The 20,118-nt window shown below is 42.6% G+C and overlaps 1 protein-coding gene across 2 annotated transcripts in view; it reads right to left on the reverse strand.

Annotated features, from left to right (window-relative positions):
* FYN (FYN proto-oncogene, Src family tyrosine kinase) overlaps positions 1–20,118 on the reverse strand; it is a 211,097-nt gene that overhangs the window by 105,127 nt on the left and 85,852 nt on the right. For both annotated transcript variants that reach the window (XM_012506091.2, XM_003255578.4), the window contains exon 3: positions 13,310–13,379. The gene's annotated coding sequence lies outside the window, so the exon portion shown is untranslated. The remainder of the gene's footprint in view (positions 1–13,309; positions 13,380–20,118) is intronic.

A 20,118-nucleotide genomic window follows, 5' to 3' on the forward strand; every position in this document is an offset into this window, starting at 1 on the left:
GATAACTTGGGCACTATCTTTTTTTTTTTTTTTTTTTTTTTTTTTGATGAAGTCTTGCTCTGTTGCCCAGGCTGGAGTGCAGTGGCGCAATCTCAGCTCACTGCAACCTCTGCCTCCCGGGTTCAAGCGATTCTCCTGCCTCAGCCTCCTGAGTAGCTGGGACTACAGGCATGCACCACCACACCCAGCTAATTTTTTGTATTTTTAGTACAGATGGGGTTTCACCGTGTTAGCCAGGATGGTCTCAATCTCCTGACCTTGTGATCCGCCCACCTAGGCCTCCCAAAGTGCTGGGATTACAGGCATGGGTCACCCCGTCTGGCCCTTAGGTGCTATCTTGAAAATTATGTGTGTACTCTAAGATACAATTGTGGCTAATGGTTTGTTAGAAGAGAGACAAAACTGCTGAAAGCGTCACTTCTATTCAACACACTTGCAGTGCTGTGCACCTACTGTGTGCCAGCGCTGAGACCTCTGCTGGGACTAGATAGATCAGGATAAGCAAACTGAATCACATCAGGGGTTGTTAAAATCCCCTTAAAACTAATGAGGGTGTAAAAACTTTTTTTTTTTCTCGATGTTAGAATCAAATTCTGAGAGCTATTCCTTTGAAAATCAGGCAGCATACTTTTCACTTCCTTGTCTACTCACACCTCAGGAATCAGGTGCTGTGGCTTTTCTGCAAAATTTTCATAACACAGCCTATCTCTTCTACCTTCAAAAGGCAGTGGGGTAGAAGTGGGAATATGTGCATGTATGTGTGTGTGTGCACATGTGTGTATGTGGTTGTTGGGGATTCCTCCCTTTTTGCTCTATAGATATACTCATACTTTTCACACTGCAGTGTAATTGTTGGATACGGTTCTTATCCATTAAACAAACTCCTTCGAGGTATATGCTGTGTCTCGATGTATCTCTGTTTTCCCAGACTAGGAACAACGCCCAGCACTGCTCCTTACATGTTTACTGAGTGAATGAATGATTGTTTCAACTGTGAGCTTTGTCTTCAGACTCCAGAATGTTTGAAGTTAATATATTCCTCATGGTAGGGAAAGTCAAAACTTTCAAAAATTTATATACACATGTACAAACAGATTTCAGGACAAGCTTATTGAGGTATAATTTATATACAGTAAAATTCTCCCTAAGTATTGATAAGTGGATACAATTGAGTAAGAGCAGGTGGTTCCTACACACTTGCCAGGGCCCTGTTCTCCGGGACTCCGAATAAATGGAGGGACAGTGGGGCCTGGGAACCCGGATTTTTAATATCTTCTCAGGTGATTCTGGTAAAAACCTTAGGTCAAGAGTCCCTGAAGTAGATGATGCTCTGCCACTATATTTTATATTTCCTTTCCTTTTCTCATCCCCAGGCCCATCTGTCACTCTCAGTCAACTATTAATATTGAAGATGAAACCAAAACATTTCTGCTCAGCACCATACTTGGAAACAAAATCTAGGTACTCAGCCACTTGGCTGGAGTCAACTATAATTTCTGGCTATTTAGCAGAAATACAGCTGCTAAATGACATTTTGAAATGAACATGAGCTATCCACTTAAAGAAATAAAAAGGCTTTGAATCAGCATGGGATAAAAGGATTGTGATTTGGGGGCTCTAAGTGTGTATTACTATAGGGAAATGGTGGGGAAAGAGAAGAAACCAAGCCACTCACAACAACACTTTTCTAATTCCAAATGCAACCTCACATCTGAAGCTTTTTAAATGGTGGATTTTAGGGGATCTGTGAATAGTGAGGTTGACATCAAGTCAAAATCCGAAGGATACGGCACTGAAGGGAATGTAAGAAAATTCATTTATATTACAGGAGGGCTGGCTTTGCAGTGCCATCCTTCAGTTACTGAAAGATATCAAAAAACATGATCTTCTCTAGCCGTCACTTAACTGAGAATGTTGGAAGATGTGGGGTTCTGGCCTCTAATTAGGAATATGGGACAATCTTTTCCCTCTCTGAATTTCAATTCTTACAGCTAAGGGTTTGTATTTCAGTAAAGTCTATCACAACAAACTCCAGGAGTCTGTCGCCATTCTTTTGTTATTTTCTCCCCTGAGATTGTGATTATAATCTAATAATTCAAGTAGTGGGGTCAGTGGTCAGAGACTTGACATTTAGTGGAAATGGAATCTAACCTTTACTGATATTTCATTGTGAGTAATACTCAAAATGCGACTGACATATTGGGAGACTATTTGACTAGTTGGAAAAAAGAAACCTAACCACTGTTAATCAAAACAGAGGTATAACTGGTATAAAAAACAAATAACTTATATAAAAAATATATAAGGCCTGCTTGTTCTGCTGAGGTCCTGGGGAGATCACTAGCTAGTAAATATTTTACGAATCCATTGATGAAGATGGGGCTTTAAGAAAGAATGAATTAAAAAAAAAAAACACACCCTGGCTTTGAAAAATGCCAATAAATTACTTCTAAGAGAAAGAAAATTATGGAAACTCTGCTGTGGAGAAATTTAAAAGTATGCTTTACACTATCATTTACAGGCAGTGTATGTTGGTCTCACCAGCTGCCAGGGCTGGTAGAAAACTGCTGAGCTAGCAGTTATGACCAAACCAAGCATCTCTCTGTAATTAGAGTTAGCTGGAGAGGGGGAAAATGGCACAAAGAGGACAGGAATATGTGGTTTCAGACGGGGGGAGGGCAAAAAAGCAGATCAAGTTTCTCTTGAGATTTAAATTAAAGAACCTAGCTGGGTGTGACCTTGGACTATGTCTTCTGTACTGCTGTGCTGCCCAACACCGTAGCCAGTAGCCACACTGGGCACATTTCAAGTGGCTTGTACAAATTGAGATATGCTGTAAATGTAAACTACATATGAAGGTTCGAAGACTTAGTACAAAAATATCTCAATAATTTAACATATTGACTGCATAGTAAATGATAATATTTTGGACATATATTGGGTTAAATAAAATATAAAGTTTAATTTTACTCACTTCATTCTACTATCTTCTAACCTGGCTTCTAGATAGCTGTAAATTGTACATGCTGCTTGACTTCGGTTTCTATTGGACGGTGCTGATTCAGACCTTTACTTCTTCACTTGTTAAATGTGGCTGATGGTGGGAAGCTGGGGTGGTTCGGATGGGAAGAAACATTGTGGGTGACAAGTTGACATGTCAGGGTAAAGCATTATGGTGACTGCTTGTAGAATGAAAACATTAGCTTAGGGAGTATGAGGAACAATCACAAGAGACACAAGCTAATCAGGTCTGTCCTAGTTTATTTTGTGTTCTTATATACCTGTGACTGGGTAGTTCATAAGGACGAGAGGTTTATTTAGCTCATCATTCTGCAGGCTGGCAAGTTCAAGTAGCATAGTGCTGGCATCTGCTCAGCTTCTCAGGAGGGCCATGTGCTGGGTCAAAACATGGCAGATATGTGTGAAGAGGCCAAACATAGGAGGGGTGTCCTCACTTTGGAAGAACCCTAACCATTCCCTCTAGATCTAATCCAGTCTTGGGAGCACGAGAACTCTCTATTATAAGAATGGCATCCAGCTGCCCATGACCCAAATACCTCCCAACACCGCCACACTGGTGATCAAATTTCGGCATGAGATTTGGTGGGAACAAACCATAGCAAGGTTTACCTGGGTCCTTCTCAACCTCTCTGTGCTTCAGGTGGTTAAAGTGTAAAATGAGAGGCAGGACCAAATTCTTGCATGATGAAGTAAGTCTAGAGAAGCTCTCTACCTGCACTATTCCCGGTCATTCCAAACTCAAGAATAATTCTGGTAAAAACAAGTAGAATGACCAACAGAGATCTTTATCCTCCGCCAGGACCCATCTGGAGAGGCACTGCTATTTATCTGTTAGTTCTGCTTCAGTCCCTCTCAGGGACTGAGCTTACAGAGTTCCTGTGACATGTTAACACAGTTAAAGACACAAAGAACAAAGAGTGCAAGATGGGAACAATAGATATCACACCCTTTTAAGGAGTCAGAAAAATTCAAAAAAGCAAAATCCTACAGATGATATGCAGTAGGATATGTACTTGCTTTCTTTTAAACTTACATACGAAATACCTACTACTGTAATGTTAACCTACCAATTAAAAAATCCAAGATTTTATAATAACACCTTGGCCTATTAAGTAATCCAGTTAAATAACACTTCTATGAAACCCAACGTTCCCCCTCTTCAAAAAATCAAACATACCCCAAATCAAAACACTATCACTTCCCAAGCATATTAATTTCTGTGTAAAAGAGGATGTTAAAAACAAACATACAAACAAATGACAATGAAATTCCATTTATAAACAAAGCCTTGGCCTACCCAAGGCTGCCTCAGTCAGCAGTAGTGCTGGTGCTGAAAACTGGCAACTGGGCTGATGAGTTCCATGTATCTGAATTAGTCACCGCCATTGAAAAGTCGGAATGGTTAACATAAAGATCCCAGTTTCCGGTCGGGCACGGCTTGTCTGAGGTCCAGCAGCATCTGCCCTTTAGATGTGCATAGCTTGTGCTTCTCCAGCTGCAGTCTCCTGGCTGACTTTCCTTGTTCAGGGACCTACTCAGTCAGGCAGGCACTTGCGGCCTGAGGCAAGAACTGTAGTAGGGGGGACAGGGGTGGGGGGCACGGCCAGAAGGGATGAGAAGGAACATGGAATTGTTGAAAAATCCTAGCTCTAAACCTGATAGATATGGCTTGATCTTACTCTCCCATAGAGTCTGGGTGACCTTGGGCAAGTCACTTCACTAGTCTAAGCTGTAATGTGGGAAGAAAGTGAAAAATGTTCTACACATGAGGAGCCTGTGTGGTACCCAGCATATAGTAAATGCTTTGCTAAAGTTATTCCTTCTTATCCCAAAGGCAAGAAAAAAAAATGTTTAGCCTAATCATAGCAAAATCCAGGTGACCACCAAGGAAATGGCTAGAAAACCATCACTGCAAAAATATGAAGGCCTACGTCATACACTACAAATAATTCAGGAAGAGAAAGAGGAAAGAGTAAAAAATATCAGACAATATTCCAAAGTAATAACTGAATCAGGTGAGGATTATCCATGGTTACTCAAGCCACTGGATGAAATGAAGGCTGGAGCAGGACGTTCACAAATGACCCATGTATCAGACAACAGATGATTTATTAACTCAAGGTGCACCTTGACATTGGTTAGGTCTGGTTACCATCTTACCCAAGAGATGAAACCTAGCACTGAGGATGGTGGAACAAGGTGACTTCTGCTCCCTGATGTGATGTAACATCAGGTGCATGACATCACTTATAAAGTATTCTTGGCAAAAGATGTTTAACCTCCACTTAATAACAAGCCTCTAGATCTAACCAATTTTAGGAAGAGAAGAGCACGCTAAACAATGCTGTGAAGAAGCAGACAAGCCCAGAGTGTAAGGCACTCTATAACACAATGAACTTGAACTTTTCAAAAAGTCATTGTTTAAAGTTATATGATGAATGAAGGAAAAGTTATCAACCAAATTCATCAAGTGTATTTGATTGGTTACAGATTTTGGGGTGGGGGTGGGGAGGTAAGTTATAAAATATTGTTTGGGACTATATTGTTGAAATTTGAATATGAATTGAATATTAGATAATATAAAATTATTATTAAATTTTTAAGATGGGAAATAGTACTAGAGTATGGTTATATAAAAGAATGTCCTTATTCTTAGCGGATGGGTGGTGAAATATTTAGAGGCGAAGTGTCAAGATGTTTGGTACTTTAAATGGTCCAGCAAAATTTTATGTAATATGTATAATTTATATATATAATTAGAAGAGGGAATAAAGCAAATGTTGCAAATGTAGAACAAATGGTGAATTTAGGTAGAGGACATAAAGTGTTTGTTTTACAATTCTCCCAACCAGCAAGTTTCAAATTTGTTTTATAATTCTCCCAACCAGCAAGTTTGAAATTTTCCAAAATAAAATGTTGGGAAAGAAACTGGGAGAGAAGGAGAGGGAGAGAGGGAAAGAGGGGGGCGATGGGGAGGGAGAGGGAAAGGGAGAGGGAGAGGCACAGGAGGAGGGAGAGGGGGAGGTGGAGGGACAGAGGGAGAGGGGGAGACTGAGCGGGAGAGGGAGAGGAAAAGGGAGAGAGGGAAAGGGAGAGAGGGGGAGAGGGAAAAGGAGAGGGAGAGCAAGAGGCAGAGGGGGAGGGGAAGGGGAGGGGGAAGAAGAGGGGGAAGGGGAAGAGAAGGGGGAGGGGAAGAGGAGGGGGAAGAGGAGGGGGAGGGAAGAGGAGGGGAGGGGAAGAGGAGGGGGAGGGGAAGAGGAGGGGGAGGGGAAGAGGAGGGGGAGGGAAGAGGAGGGGGAGGGAAAGGGAAAGGGAGACGGGGAGGGAGAGAGGGGGAGAGAGAGAGGGAGAGGGAGAGGGAGAGGGAGAGGGAGAGGGAGAGGGAGAGGGGAAGAGGGAAAACGAGAGGGAGAGGGAGAAATACAAAACAGGAAAGGAAAAAAAGATGAGATAATATCACTACTCCTTCTCTCCCTCTTTTAGAATCCCTTCAGAAACTATATTCAGGTCAGTTGCCCTGGGTTCCTTTTCATTCAGTATGGTTTTCTTTTTACCAATTTAATAAATTTCACTGTGTGCTCATCAAACTGATGTAGCCACTGCCTCAGCTCCCTTGCTGGCTGACATCAAAACTAAACTTTAAACAAAACTCCAACAGCTCCTGTAAGGGTTCACCAGATAGGTATGACGTTTAAGATAACAAATCAAAAACTTCTGAAATCAACACCTAATTTGCTATCAGGATGGTTTTTATGTCAGGTGGATGTGAGGCTGTGGGCAGAGCATCCTACTGGGCTCTCATCCTTTCCAAAGACAGTACTCTCTCTCACACCTGCACTGGACACTGATAGACATAGGACAGGTACAATACAACATGCTGGCCAGCCAGGCCACTGGGGTTTTATAGAGTCTATTTCCATATGAAGTGTGCCATGCCTGAGTTCTGATGCCTGGGGCAGCAATCGCATGACCTGCAGAATAGCCACTCTGGATTCAACTTTCAGGGAGTGAGAGCTCCCAATGAAGTGGAAATTAATTCTGTGATGCCTTTAACAGAGAGAGGGCTATAAAGGATCTGGATTCAGATAGTGCAGGTGTGCACCTGGCTCTACTGCATTCTAGTACAACCTCAGAACAGTGTTTCTCCATAGGGGTGCTATGAACACTGTGTTAGGGACAGCTCTTCACTGGGCAGGACTGTTCGAGGCACTGCAGGACATTTACCATCCCTGCCCCACTTTCTCTTGCATCATGTGCCAGTGGCACCTCCCAGTCTTTGTGAGGACAACAACAAACCTCTCCCCATCCCCCCACACACACTCCCAAATGCCTCCTGCCTTACACATCAGCTAAATTCTCTGAGCCTCCAACTGGAGATAACATTGATTGCACTGCCTAGTTAGTGGTTTGGGAAGATCAAATGTGCTGCAGCTTCCTCCCCCACCCCCCCCACTTATTAAGGAGATGGAGTCCCCTTAATTTTTGAGATGTAGTCTCACTCTGTCACCCAGGCTGGACTGCAGTGGCGTGATCTCACCTCACTGCAACCTCCACCTCCCAGGTTCAAGTGACTCTCCTGCCTCAGCCTCCTGAGTAGCTGGAATTATAGGTGTGTGTCACCACATCCGGCTAACTTTTGTATGTTTAGTAGAGATGGGGTTTCACCATGTTGGCCAGGCTGGTCTCGAACTCCTGACCTCAAGTGATCCACCTGCCTCAGCCTCCCAAAGTGCTGGGATTACAAGTATGCGCCACTGCACCCAGCTAGCTGTTTACAAACTTAAATGAACCATGCCTACGATAACCTAATACGCATCTGCATAGGCAGCCTGCCATCAGAGGAAAGGCTGTGGGGTGGCACCAACCACCTGGATCCCAGGTGAGAACTATTACAGTCTTATCTCTCTAGTCATGCACTAGAATATGGGACAGCTACTTGTTCTGAAAATGTTTCCCCTTAATAAGTGGGAAATTTTGGTTTATAAGTGTTGCTACAGATAAAAACTACAGCATAGTGTGAATTTTAGAGTTAAAGCAGATGGCAAATACTTGAGAGATTGTAGCAGAGGAGCAGAATGGCCTCCCGCAAAGCAGCTTCAAGGAATCTGGTTTAGAATGTTGCCAGAACTAACCTGGAACAAAAATGATACTTCTCTTAGTGAGCAAGTGATACAATGATTGTGGAAATTACTTTAGGAACCAAGATTACACAGTAACACAGAAGTTGACACCCTACCCTCCTATGCACAGGGCTGATTTTCAAAATGATGTGCTTTAGGGATCTGTTGTTTAAATACGTAAGTGATGCTTATGGAAGGGAATCAGTCTTAAAGGCGGGGCCAGACTGCTGCATACAACCTCAAATGGAACTGTAAGCCCTGAAGAAAAGCTGAGAATGGAAACTGGAATAGGGATTCTCACAATTTCGTGTGCATAAGCACCGCCTGGAGAGGCTGTTAAGAATAAAGTCACACACCCACCACAGGGATTCTGTCTGATTCTACCAGTCTGGGGTGGGCCAGGATCTGTGTGTTTAATGAGCTCTTAGGCCAGTTCTGAGGCAGGGCCCACAGGCTGCTCAGGGAGACTCAGGGACACCTCTCCAGAGGGCTCTCTGGTGGGGGCCTCCGCCTTTAACTCTCCCCATGGGACATGCTTGCTCTCATGTTATGGCCTTCATGACTCGAATTTAGGTAAAAGCGTTTCTCCAGCCCCTAGGTCTGGTTGGATTTTGGGTTACAAAACTGTCCATTTTCACTCTTCATCTCAGCTTCTCCTCCCCTTGTACACACATTGTGTAAATAAGACGCTAATTTTATTTTGCAGACCGGACAGAAAGTTCTGACTTCTCCTTGAAGGCCAAAAGCCTCAGGTATTAACAGAGAAGTTAAAGACTGGGATGGAGGAGGTAGAGCAGGTGAAAGGCACAGTCTTAAAGAACAAAAGTAAAAGCAGATACCTACCCTGGGTCACAAGCCAACAGCAAAGGCATGGAAATGGCCCCTGAGGATCACCCAGAGGTTGGAGTGGAGCAGGGGCAGTGCTGGCTGGGACACACAGGGTTGCAAATGGATAGTTTTCCCACAGATACTTACATAAAAATATCTTGTGCCAACACGGTGTTTTTATCACCTCCCTCAACTCTGTTTATTAGTCAGAGTTCCCGAATGCCTCCAAATCCCATTCATCTTAAAAACAGTAGACTGATAAAATCTCTGTATCTCTGGACTTGGCCATCTGAAATGAGATCTTTTATCTTCCTCTTCTCTGGCTTTCCAGAATACATTTTCATAGCATTCTTGCAAAAGGAAAGACTATCAGAAAAAGAAAACTGAAGGGTAGTAAAGTTGAAAGAATATTACACCACAGCTTTTGGTAAGAAAATATTTATGTCCACAAGCACACACCACACCCTTTCTGGGAAGATATTACTGGCCTAGAAGCCGGGTGAGCGCATCCCAAAATATACTTCACAAAAAGCACCATTGCCCTCCCAAAATAGGCCCTATAATTAGGTAAAGTCTTTTGCAGTGGGTTGTCCTATATCATAAATTGACATATGTTGCTTTAATCTCCCTGCTTCAGCAAATGTAGCCATATTGGGCTACAAAAGCTCTCAGCGACTCGCATTTAAACCAGATTGTGGTGTCACTAGCAAACTGATGCAAATAAACAGCTCTGTGTACCAAAATACTCAATCTCAATCATCTGTAATGAGATCGCTCTCCTCCCTAAGCACATTTTCATCACACCAGAACCGCCTTAATTCAAAAAGAAGGACTAGCCCAGACTGAAATACCGTTTAATCTTAGAGGTCATCGAATGACTAACACATCTGAAGAAGCTGGGGTTGAAATTTAAAATACGAGACAATCCCTTTTGTGTAAATGCTGGGATCGTGTTGTGTGAGTCTTGTTTTTATCTTTAGTTGACCGTCATTCTGTATAAGCCGTCAGAGGCCCATCTGTCTGTCTGAATTCATTTGGGTCATTTTTTGCTTGGAGTCAGGGGTAACAGAAGGGATAGCCTCTTAGCAGCCTTTCTACTCCAATGACTTTCTGAACGAATTTAAGTTTTTTAGCTGTATATTTACATATAATCAAATGCTAAGATATTTCAATTTTTAAACCTTCAAAATAATAAGTACTTTAAACATTTACACTTTTAAAATTACTTATAATCTCAGAGTTTCTCAGCTTGGCATTACTGAGATTTCGGGCCTGATTGTTCTGCATGTGTGCACAAGTGTGCATTACTGATCTATAAGATATATTTTAAGACATTTGGCAGCATCCCTGGCTTCCACCCACTAGATGCCACTAGCACACACCCTCCTCCCTCCCCTAACTGTGACAACGCAAAATGGCTTCAGATATTACCAAACGTCCTCTGGGAGGGCAAAACTAACCCCAGTTGAAAACCACTGCTCTATGTATTTATGTGTTTATATATCACTCCTTGGCACGGCCAGAAAAAAGAAACCTAGGCTTTTCAAGGCACCCACAAGTTTAGTTTGAAGAATTTCAAACTTCCTATGACTTGTAATGAGGAATCGGAATCTGTGACACAGTACTGCCTCTAAAGATCCATCAACAGCACCATGCTACCTCAGACTGAGGGTGCCAGGACCTGGCTTCATTTCAGACAAGGCCTATAAGAGGATGAGCTGCACCTGGGTTCTTTCTTGCACTGCCACCCTCCCTACTTTTAGGAGCTCCTTTCTTAAGAAGACGGCACTAAATAAATCCTTTATGATCCATGACTAGACACTTCATACTGATTGTGAAGGAAGAGGATTGGGTGTCTATCAACAGCATCCACAGAAGCAATGCACCCTCTGTGCTCCTCCTGGGCCAGACCTGTGGGGCAGCGTGTCTAATGCTGGCCTAGGTGCACAGGAGAGGTGTGGGGAAGCAGAGGCCTCCTCAAAGAGCTCTGCCAGATGGGGAGGGGTATGAAAATAGCATCAGTGGACAAAGAAGCCAGGCCCGGGAGATGGTAAGTTCACCCACAGAAGAGAAGATGAATGAGGAAGGACAGTATCTTCAAATATTTGGTGAGCTGCAGTGTTAGAAAGTGAGTGGACTTACTTCGAAGGTGACTAAGAGCAATAGGTGATTCAATAAATACTTAACACATTTATGCCTTCTATGTGCCAGGCGCACCAAGACTCCAGGGAGGAACAAGACCAAGTCCCTGTCCCATGGAGCACATATACTGTATTAATAGTTCAATATAAGGACTGGATGCTTTTCTTTCCTCCCTCCTCCCTCTCTCCTTTGCATTCCTCACTTTCTTCTTTTCTTTTTTCTTTTTTTTTTAGATGGAGTCTCGCTGTGTCACCCAGGCTGGAGTGAAGTGGCGTAGTCTCGGCTTACTGCAACCTCCGCCTCCTGGATTCCTATTTTTAGTAGAGATGGGGTTTTATCATGTTGGCCAGGATGGTCTCGATCTCCTGACCTTGTGATCTGCCCGCCTCAGCCTCCCAAAGTGCTGGGATTACAGGCGTGAGCCACCGCACCCGGCCTCCTCACTTTCTTTTTAGAAAGTTGGGCTAATTGTTCAATTTTTAAATGCTGGGTTTTTTTTCCATTTTAAAAATTCAGGTCTAATTAACATTCAAGAGAACTCACCCTTTCTAGTATACAGTTCTGTGAGTTTTCATCAAAGCATACAACTGCATAAATACCACCAGAACTAAGATACAGAACAATATCCCCCCTCCCCGCAAGGGACTCCCTGTAGGACGCCCTAACTGTCCTTTTAATTGAACCTGGGTACCCTGTGCAACAGCAAGCTCCTCATCTCTGGAAGAATTTGAATTCCCTTGTCAGGGATCAGTAGAAAACATTTTTTTTTTTTTTTTTTTTTTTGCTAGCAGGGGATTGGGCCAGACAACCCTTGAAGCCATGTCCCTCTCTTTGATTCTATGAAATGGCAGCACAGTCACCTACAGACATCTGACCTTAAACACTGGCCCATCTGCAATGCCATGGCTGAGTCTCCCAACCACAGTTAAAGGCCCCACCCAAAAGCCAAATTCTTTCGGTCAAAGCTCAAAAATTTCAGCCCAGCAATTGGATCCCTGTGAAGGCTATGTAATAAGCATAGACAAAAACGTAAAATCAAAAGAAAGGTTTGGAAATGAAAGCTTAAACATGGCAACGGAGGTCCAACCAATGGTATCATCTACCCCCACCCTTCTTTCCTCATAAATGTGATTCAAAATGACATTAACTCCAAAAATGAACAGAGCTCAAACAAGGTGACCTCACTGGTTGTGAAGACGGCAAGAAGGGAATTAGCCAAGCTTGTATAAGAATGGGTCACCAGGGTTGGAGAAGGTGGTAAATGTTGCAGGGATTCCCACAGGTTCTTATGAAGTGAATGTTGGGGGAGGGGTTGTGGTGAGTAGCTGGGATGCTCTAGCAACATCAAATGGATATAACTAGCCCATCCCCAGCAGCCTTCCTGCTGGAAGATAAATACGCCTCTTGGTAGCTTGACTTCAATGGGAAATGTCCAGTCTCCAAACAAGGCTGCTTTGTTCCTAAGAATGACTGGCTTTACTGAACACTTACTATGCTCCAGCACTACCTACCTCATTTTATTCTCACAACAACCCTATGAGGTAGGTAACATGATAAGCCTCATTTTACAGAAGAAGAAACAGGCTCAGAGAGGTTATCTAAAAACCAGTAGATACAGAACTTACCTTTTAACCCGGGTCTCCTGATCCCAAAGACTGTCCTCTTTCCCTGCTAGCAAGGACTGGGTGGTTGCTGAATTGAATGTTCTTGGTCTCCCAAGACCACTGTTATGCTGGTCTGTGGGCTGGTTCCCAGGCAAGCTGGACTTGCAGCGTCCTTTAATTTTCCATTTCCTAAGTTGCCTGCTTCTCTTTCTTTTAATATATGGGTCACACGGATCTCTCTGCTTTGGAGACCTTATTTTATTCTTTGGGTCTGCAAGTTTATTACTCTTATATTATATGGCTGGCTTAGCACATAAACTGTCAAAGGTATTCTTTAACCGGCATCCAGAAACTTTTCTAAATATAGACTTATTACGTTTTAGAAAACCCCATATTGCTTAATACTATCAGCAATAACAAGAAAACGTATCACACTGTCAGAAAACATCAATTCAATGTCACATTTAATTATAGAACTCCATTCTGCCTGACTTTAGTGCAGAAGTAAAAGATGCACAGAACAAGGCAACAGCTTCCCTTCGTGAGCACCATTTTACAGCAAAAGGCATTAGAAGTAAATGCAGCAACACTTACCAAAATTTCCGCCAACGATCACAAACTTTATATACACCACATGTCTTCTACAACAGCGGCAGGACTGGTCCTGAAAAACAATACCACAACAAAAGAAAAAACACATCATTAAACAGAAATAATTGAATACATATTATGTTTCTCTCTGTAAACTGCAACCTCTTCCTCTGCTTTGAGCACCCATCAATGTACTAAATCCCACCTACCAGTTTCCTCTGTTTTTCCCAGGAAGATGAAACCAATTTACAAATTATCTCAGTATTCACTAATAAAAAATTTTAAAACTGGACAATGAAATATACCCGAAACTACGCTTATAAATATCTGAATGTTTAGCCCTTTGAAATATTTGAAGACAAGAGAACAATGGAAAAATATCTACAGTTGAACTCGTAACATATTCCCCCAAATCAATTCCTCTTTTCTTTTTTTCCAGTAATATCCTCCCTTCTTGCCAGCTAGCTGTGAGACCCTGGACAGTTTTTCCTAACCTTTCTTTTCTAGGCTTTATTATGTGTAAAATAGGGATTACTGTACTGACCTCATAGGGTTGCTATGAGGATTAAATGATATCAACTAAAGAACATATACACATGACATAGAAGGGCTTATAACAGCCTTTGGCACACAGTAAACACTCAGTAAGCCTGAGCTGCTATCACCATTCTCCCAGTCCCTCAGGCCTGTAAACTAACATGGGCTTCTTCACCTCCACTGCAAACCCTGGCCCAGTCCAGCCCCGCAAGAATTCCACAGTGGTGCTGGGAACACATTGCTTCTCTTTATTCTCATCGTTACACTCCATCTGGTCAGCATCATGCCTGGCATACACTGGTCTCTTGGCCCCCAGTTTCTTTCCTTCCCATCCAACTCTCATGGCTGCACAAGGAATCCTTTCTAAACACAACCTACACAGCATGTCCTTCCTCAATGGATGCACCTTCCACCACCTCCTATGACCTGCGAATTTACCTGTGGAGTCATGTTAGCCTGGCACTCAAGCCCACCCCAGCTTTTCGACATTATCCTATCAAATGCTGTAGCGCCCAGAGGCCTGTCCTGCCTCTGAGCCTCTGGGCAGGCCATCCCTTCTCTGGTAGGAGGCCTGGCCATTGTCAAAGGCAGGGGCTCTTTACCTTTTGTGCTATGGCAGTCTAAAAACATCTTTCTCAGAATGATGTTTACAAATGCTTGAAACTAATACATGAAATGCACAGGAGTCAGAGTATACTCTTATACAGTTATCCAAATATTTGACAAAATTGTTATGAACATCTTTCAATACTTAAATAATTTCCAACAAGTCTAATATACTGTAATTTTGAAGTACTATTAGGCATAAATGATACTTCAGAATATCTGTAACTGTAATATAGTATGAAAATATTCATAATTTCTATTAAGGACAAATAGCTAATGCTACTTTCATAATATTAGGAAATGTACGATTTCAGATAAGGGTTAGAGACAATGGATGAGATCATGTTTTTCCCCATCCAACTTCATCGGCCCCCTGAATTACATGCATGGACCCAGCTTTCAGGCCTAGCTTCATTCTCATTGACTTTTCTACCTTGATTTTCCCAAAGCAGTATTATCTTATGCCTCTTTATTTTTCTCTTTTTAAAAGTACTTTATTTGATATAGGTACTTTAAATACATGTACTACTTTTAAAGTCAGCCTTTTAAGTTGTCAGGGAAGGTCCTACCTTTTTCCCTATTTTAAAACTCCTTCCACAGTTAATAATGCCTTGCCTTATCACCGCACAGCAAAGAGGCGCTCATCAGGACTGTTGAGTCCATCCATGGGTAATGGTGCAATCTGCTTGTCCTACATGAGCTCAGGTAATCATTAATATTATCTCATTGCTCCTTCGCAGCCTATGAGGTCCTAAACATGTAGATGGGACACCTAAGCATTCTATATTTAGACTATAAATTACTGAAGTTAGGCAACACAATGTTGTCTTGTTTAATACTTCTGAGAGTGAGCGATTAGTCCATGCTGTTGACTGACAGATCACCTGGGAACAGACTAGCTGTTCAATCATTCTGTCAATATACAGGGCGCCTGGGTGACACAAGCATAATGCCTGCCTTCCTGGGGCTTCAAGTCTAGCAGCTTTCCCCAGCTAGCCCAGAGTAGCAGATACTCTCTCAACCTTTCAGCTCCTTTGAATAGACAAGACAGAACTGGTGATTTCCTAAGTATGGGCACTTTGGTGATTCATGCTGGTGAGGCCGGGTACAGTTGCTCTGGCCTCTACAAGAGACCACACCAGGCTCCAGCTTCCCATCAGTCTCACAGATGTGAACCGGTGGTTTTGAGGCAGGTGGGACAAATAGACTGAGCAGTGAAATTCCAAGTCCCCTCCTGGGTGATGTTGTCTTTGCACATGAGGTCCAGGACAGCAACTACCACAATGACCATCTCGGGAAGGTCTACTCAGTGCCTGTCCACATATTTCATGCTAAGCCCGCTGAGCCTGTGATTGTCCAGCCTCAGCGTGGACACTGGTCCATCTTATCAGCCATTTTCCTAAACAGCTGCAGCTCAGGAATCCTGTGTATCTTTTGTCAAGCACAACAAAATAACAGAACAGTTCTTCCTTTTCAAATGAATAGAGCATAATGACTTTCTCCACTGAAAACCACTTATAAGGGCATTGTGACCATTTGCTTTGGCAGAAATTCACCATTGGCAGCATTTTTCATACCCAATATCATGACAAGTGACTCTTAGGACAAGTGGGGGTGTACTCTCCCTCCCCAATAACCATGACTGATGAGATTTCCACTCACAGAACAAAGGCTGGATTTGGCACACTCTTTTTATACTTAAGGCTATTTCAATCCATTTCGTTTGAATTTGTTCTTTTTGAGACACACCAGATATATGGTATTCATTACCAATAAAAATAGCTGAATGATAACAAAACGGGTGGCATGACTGTTTTATCTTCTGTTTCAAGAGCTGCAACGCCTGCATCACCATAAATGAATGAAATTTTTGTAAGTGCTGCCATGTAACAACTCTGCTTTTAATACATATCACAGACTATTGTGTGACTCCCGGTATAAAGTTAAAATGCTAATTACACACTGAAAACAAGCATCTCTAATATAGTTCTCATCTGCATGTGGTCATTCTCTCTTTCTTCTTCCCAACAGAGCCCCCATATTTCTGCACCCACAGTGCCCATGGGCACATGGCAGCAACCCCAGCTGGGAGTGGGGGCGGGACAGTCCAAGGTTTTGCAGTGTGCTGACCTGCAACATTCGCATCACCCGGGAGCTTGTGAGAGCTGTCAGCTGAGGCCTCACCCAAGCCAACTGAATCAGAATTGATTTTGAAAGTTTGCCCAGGTGATCTGTGTGCACACTGAAGTTTGAGAAGCATTGATCCAAGAGATACCCATTCCTGCTGCCAGTGATTGGTTTAAGAATAAGCATGTGGCCCAATTTAAGCCAATGAGATGTGAAGAATGTTTTTCTGGGAGCTTCTACTCACTCCTTTGGGAGAAGCTCCCTCCTTCTGAATGTAGTGTGGAATGCGACACCTAGAACTTCCACAGCTATTTTGTTTCAGTGTAAGGATAAAGCTGGTCCAGAGACAGAACAAACACAGGGAAGCAGAGTGTAGGTTACTGCATTAGGTTGGCATTGAAGTCTGTGGCATCTCTGGATTTCCAATAAATGTCTTCCTGTTTAGGACTCCTTGACTTGGGTTTTCAATTACCTGCAGCTGGAAAACACCCTGACTAATCAGTCCCCAACAAAGCATTATAAAAAGAACAGAATGCCAAGGCCCTGGGCTCAGTCACATGTGGGACAAGGCAGTAGGTCCAGAGATCAAAGCTATAGTTGAGAAACTCGTTTTGCTCAGGGAACTGACCCCACAGTATTTCCAGTCCTGATAACCATGGTACATTTGCACATTTCCAAAAGCTTTCTAAATCAGCCAGTCTAAATGATCAACTGGAGGAAATGCTGAACACTTTCCAAATTATTTTAACCAGGATGGTCAACAGTTGCCTTCCCCAGAAGCCACACTGATATGTCATTTCCTGCAAAGACAATGGGAGACTAATTGCTCAGCTTCAGACTCTAACAGGGAAGACAACCTGTGACATGTAATTACTGAAGGGTAAAAAAGGAAAAGCTTGAGGCTCTCCAAATCTGTGTCTGGATCTGCTCCAATTACTTGGGGAAAAGGAAAAAAAATAAAAGAGCCAGCTGGTCTGGGAAAAGATTTGAGGGACTGGCAGTTCACTTGGGAAGCCACCCATATGTATTTTATACATATCATTGGTACTTATTAAAGATCTTTCTGAGGAAACCAAATAGACCCGCTATTATAAAAAATCATATGTGGCTTTAGTCTAATTCTGCTTCACACATAGAAGTGATAGAGTCAAGGAGAAATGGATGTCTAAATGGACATTATCTCTTTGGTGTGTCCTAACTTCTAAGCCACAAGAGCATATTTCTGGGGTTAGGTTTGTTGTATTGACTTGATGAAGAAACGTGCTGTCAAGGAGTGGAACACTGATTGGTTCTCCACAGGATGTTCCCAGGTTCTGTCTCCTCAGAACTCGTTCCCTCTCAATACTGTTTTGCTATCTCTTTCCTGGTACATACACTTCCACTGTCCCAACTGTCATCCCATGGGATAAGTTTCACACTATATCTCTAGATCTATCTCCCATGTTCCCAGTTCCTCTGCCATCCCCTACACAGATAGTGCCTTGAGGGCACGGAGTTTGTTTTGGTTACTGTTATTTTCCCAGTGCTTAGCACAGTGGCTGGCACTGAATATGAAATGTTTGTTGAATGAATAAATGAAAGGCTTCACTCAGACTCACAGAAGTTCTTGCCATCACCACCTCTCTCTGACTCTGGCCTCTCTTTTCCCCCATTCCCAACACACACAAAGTCTGGTTACAGCACTTCTCACGTCACTCCCAGACTGTCTCAGCTGGGAAGGATTTAGCAGCCCAGCCCTATGCTTTATAGGGAGAAAACGGGTCCATCGAGGCCAACAGACTTGCCAAAGTTCTTATTAGTGGGTGGCAAAGCCAGGATTTTTCTTTTTTTTATTATTATACTTTAAGTTCTAGGGTACATGTGCACAATGTGCAGGTTTGTTACATATGTATACATGTGCCATGTTGGTGTGCCGCACCCATTAACTCGTCATTTACATTAGGTATATCTCCTAATGCTATCCCTCCCCACTCCCCCCGACCCCATGACAGGCCCCGGTGTGTGATGTTCCCCTTCCTGTGTCCAAGTTTTCTCATTGTTCAATTCCCACCTATGAGTGAGAACATGTGGTGTTTGGTTTTTTTGTCCTTGTGATTAGTTTGCTGAGAATGATGGTTTCCAGCTTCATCCATGTCCCTACAAAGGACATGAACTCATCCTTTTTTATGGCTGCATAGTATTCCATGGTGTGTATGTGCCACATTTTCTTAATCCAGTCTATCATTGATGGACATTTGGGTTGGTTCTAAGTCTTTGCTATTGTGAATAGTGCCACAATATGTGTGCATGTGTCTTTATAGTACCATGATTTATAATCCTTTGGGTATATACCCAGTAATGGGATTGCTGGGTCAAATGGTATTTCTAGTTCTAGATCCTTGAGGAATCGCCACACTGTCTTCTACAATGGTTGAACTAGTTTACAGTCCCATCAACAGTGTAAAAGTGTTCCTATTTCTCCGCATCCTCTCCAGTACCTGTTTTTTCCTGACTTTTTAATGATCACCATTCTAACTGGTGTGAGATGGTATCTCATTGTGGTTTTGATTTGCATTTCTCTGATGGCCAATGATGATGAGCATTTTTTCATGTGTTTTTTGGCTGCATAAATGTCTTCTTTTGAGAAGTGTCTGTTGATATCCTTCGCCCACTTGTTGATGGGGTTGCTTGATTTTTTCTTGTAAATTTGTTTAAGTTCTTTGTAGATCTGGATATTAGCCCTTTGTCAGATGAGTAGATTGCAAACATTTTCTCCCATTCTGTAGGTTGCCTGTTCACTCTGATGGTAGTTTCCTTTGCTGTGCAGAAGCTCTTTAGTTTAATTACATCCCATTTGTCAATTTTGGCTTTTGTTGCCATTGCTTTTGGTGTTTCAGTCATGAAGTCCTTGCCCACGCCTATGTCCTGAATGGTATTGCCTAGGTTTTATTCTAGGGTTTTTATGGTTTTAGGTCTAACATTTAAGTCTTTAATCCATCTTGAATTAATTTTTCTGTAAGGTGTTAGGAAAGGATCCAGTTTCAGCTTTCTACATAGGGCTAACCAGTTTTCCCAGCACCATTTATTAAATAGGGAATCCTTTCCCCATTTCTTGTTTTTGTCAGGTTTGTCAAAGATCAGATGGTTGTAGATGTGTGGTATTATTTCTGAGGGCTCTGTTCTGTTCCATTGGTCTATATCTCTGTTTTGGTACCAGTACCATGCTGTTTTGGTTACTTAGCCTTGTAGTATAATTTGAAGTCAGGTAGCGTGATGCCTCCAGGCAAAGACAGGATTTTAACTCAAGACCCAGTACCCCTGCTACCAGGCAACTGACCAGTTCAAAAATCTTCAATGGTCTTTCAGTACAACCTTGTACAGGGCCTGGTATGTAGTAGGCATTTAATATTTGTTGAGTGACTGAATAAATTAATGGGTCTCATGCATATGCCAATGGGTTTTAGTTTTTCTTAAAGTGGAACCCTCCTCAAAACACAGACAATATCCTTGTATACAAAATGAAGATGAGAGGAGCTGCTCTCTCCTCTAGAACTGGGGGAGCA

The sequence above is a fragment of the Nomascus leucogenys genome, chromosome 3 (assembly GCF_006542625.1).
Source record: "Nomascus leucogenys isolate Asia chromosome 3, Asia_NLE_v1, whole genome shotgun sequence".
Classification (NCBI taxonomy): Eukaryota; Metazoa; Chordata; class Mammalia; order Primates; family Hylobatidae; genus Nomascus; species Nomascus leucogenys.